This window comes from Carassius auratus, unplaced genomic scaffold (assembly GCF_003368295.1).
Source record: "Carassius auratus strain Wakin unplaced genomic scaffold, ASM336829v1 scaf_tig00216952, whole genome shotgun sequence".
Classification (NCBI taxonomy): Eukaryota; Metazoa; Chordata; class Actinopteri; order Cypriniformes; family Cyprinidae; genus Carassius; species Carassius auratus.
Window position 1 is genome coordinate 193,542 of NW_020528811.1, and position 2,609 is coordinate 196,150.

General features: G+C 35.2%; 1 long non-coding RNA gene across 1 annotated transcript; it reads right to left on the reverse strand.

The window, feature by feature from the left end:
* Positions 1 to 336: 336 nt before the first annotated feature.
* LOC113099515 (uncharacterized) lies at positions 337 to 1,912 on the reverse strand. The gene is made up of 3 exons (XR_003289468.1): positions 1,603 to 1,912; positions 1,353 to 1,428; positions 337 to 1,007 (listed from the first exon to the last, which is right to left on the reverse strand). It is a non-coding gene; the product is annotated as an uncharacterized LOC113099515 (long non-coding RNA).
* Positions 1,913 to 2,609: the final 697 nt, after the last annotated feature.

Below are 2,609 nucleotides of genomic sequence, written 5' to 3' on the forward strand. Positions count from 1 at the left end.
CTATTTTATTATTTGATGGATTGTTTTAGGCATGCTTTTGCAGCTATATGCATATATGTTTGTGTGTTGAGTTTGTGTGTTATAGATGGCCATATCAAATTCCTGTGTATCTGCTGATGCATTTGGCGAATAAAGTGTTTCTTATCTTATCTTATCTTAAATCATTGTAAACTATGGTAAATCTTGCTAGAATCAATAAATCATACTTGAACAGGGTAAATTGTGGTATACTATAGTAAATCATGCTAAACTACGGTAAATCGTGGTAAATCATGGTAAACTATGCTAAATCATGCTAGAATCAGTAAATCATACTTGAACATTGTAGCGCTTACTCTCTGGCTATTAACCTAATGAGATCTATGGACCAGCGTTTCAGAAGAAACAGATTCGCTGCTGAGAAAGATGCCACAACAACAGTGAATACTCGTTTGAAAACACACTGTATTTTCAGGTGAATGACAACAGGTGAATTACATTGGTTGATAACAAATAAAATGAAATGAAATAAAATGTAGATATGTATTTCCTTTCCAACCAGAATGTAAGATTTCAACACTTTAGATCTCAGTTTTTTTTCTCTTTTGGGTTTCAACAGGGTAAATCCTAAATAAACAACATACAACCCAATTTCACAACAAATGGTTCTTCTCTTTTTTTTTTTTTTTTACAATGAAATCCAATCAGAATTGCAGTCCTTGTGAAAGAGTGCTTTGAAAAGTTTTAGAAAAAATAAAAAAATAAAAAATAAATTAAATAATTGTCCTTTATCTGTTGGTAATGAAAAAAGTCTCCATCCGGAAAAAAAAATAAAAGATGAGGAACGTTAGTCCTTTTCCTACCATTCACAGTTGAATCAGTGCGAATACTTCTTCAACAGAAAGATCCAAGAACAAACTCAAGGGAGGCTCGCCAGTCCAACCCTCCTAAGAACCACTGGAAGGCCAGGACAGATCCAGTATACACAGCGAATTTGGAAAAGATATAACAGAAGAAAAAAACCTGACCTTGAACAGTCAAGGTCACAGAAATATAATTAATATCTTCATTGTAACATATAATAAACAATTTTTACTGACAGTAGAGTTACTCATCATAACCTGAACATGTGTAAATACATTTTTCAAATAAAGAATATTTATTTTACATAGGCAATGTTTGTGACTCTCTCAACATAATACAATGATTCATATATTGACCACTTATCCATCAGTTTAGCTGTTATTAACCCTATACAGCATTAAACATTTTTTAATACATATAAATCACTCACAGATTTAATTTCTCTTGCTTTTCGTCTTATACAACCGTAACAGTTTGATTTGTAACAGTTACAAAACAATTTGACTTACCAAGGAGATCGTTTAACTCAGACTATTCCAGAATGGTGCAGGCACAGCACTCCACATTACAATCGCTCCCTTTACCCTTTTTAAATAAAGAATTCACTTCATAAATACTTTAGCAATACTCTGATGCTATTTAAGTATATGTATATCAGCATACACTTTTATATTAAACAGATGAGTGTTCGTTTCGCTCTCATAACGATACCAACGTCACTTATATGTAATAGGAAATAAAATGAGTCTTTTCACTCACATCAATCCATCGACAATCTATAAGGCTAATTTCTATATTTCTGTTTCCCGGAGCATCGAGACATAGCACTCATCAGGCATCCGTGCACACGAGAGAGAGTTGCCTCTTAACTTCACGCATATACCTCGTGTGAAAACCCGGAAATCAGTTCTTATGCGGCGCCAGATTCTGCGCTCGTATTGGCTCGTCTCAAAACTAATCACCATTGGTCATAGTATTTCCCAAATGAAAATATATGTTTGTATGAAAGTTATATTTTTCTTTTTTGAAATTACTAATTTTGAATACTTTTTAATAACTCTCACATTATTATATTGTTATATTAATAACAATATTTTTTTCTGTTACTCCACTGGTAACCTTGGTTACACTTTCCCCTCCTGAATCAAAGCACGTCCCTGTGCTTGGGAGTGGCTAAGTCAGACAAGTGAAGCTGCATTGGATCCAGAATTGCAGTATTTATTGTAATCTGATTCCCCCACTGACTCAGAAAGTGCAGAGCTCAATCCATGCAATAAAGACTGAATGACTGAAATCAATGGATTTCCCAGCTGTGCATACTGCAGTTTGTTTGGTGGTCTACTCTGTCTTTTTGAACGTTTTGGACCCATGGCTCCTGAATCATTTTCCACAGTTGGAATGTCTATGAATTGTCTGGATGTGGGCAAATCAAAATGAGAAGTCGTGTTCTCTATACGTGCATCAGGTTCAATTTCATTCACCACTTCAAATGATTCAGGTAGCTCACTTGATTCGTTACATTCTTTTTCTGAAGTTACTTTCACAAATCTGTCTTCACTATCACTTTCAGGTTGAACCCCAGAGGTGCACGGTTCTACGTGATCCATCACAGGTGAGTTTCTCTCTACTCCATCACTGATTAAATTTTGATCAACAGGTGAATCATCTCTTAACGGGTCCGGGACGACAGATGGTGAGCTCTCTGACTCCACTTGAGGAACGTTCCTTGTAACCAATGAACTCTCTGAGTGATTAATTGGTCTTGC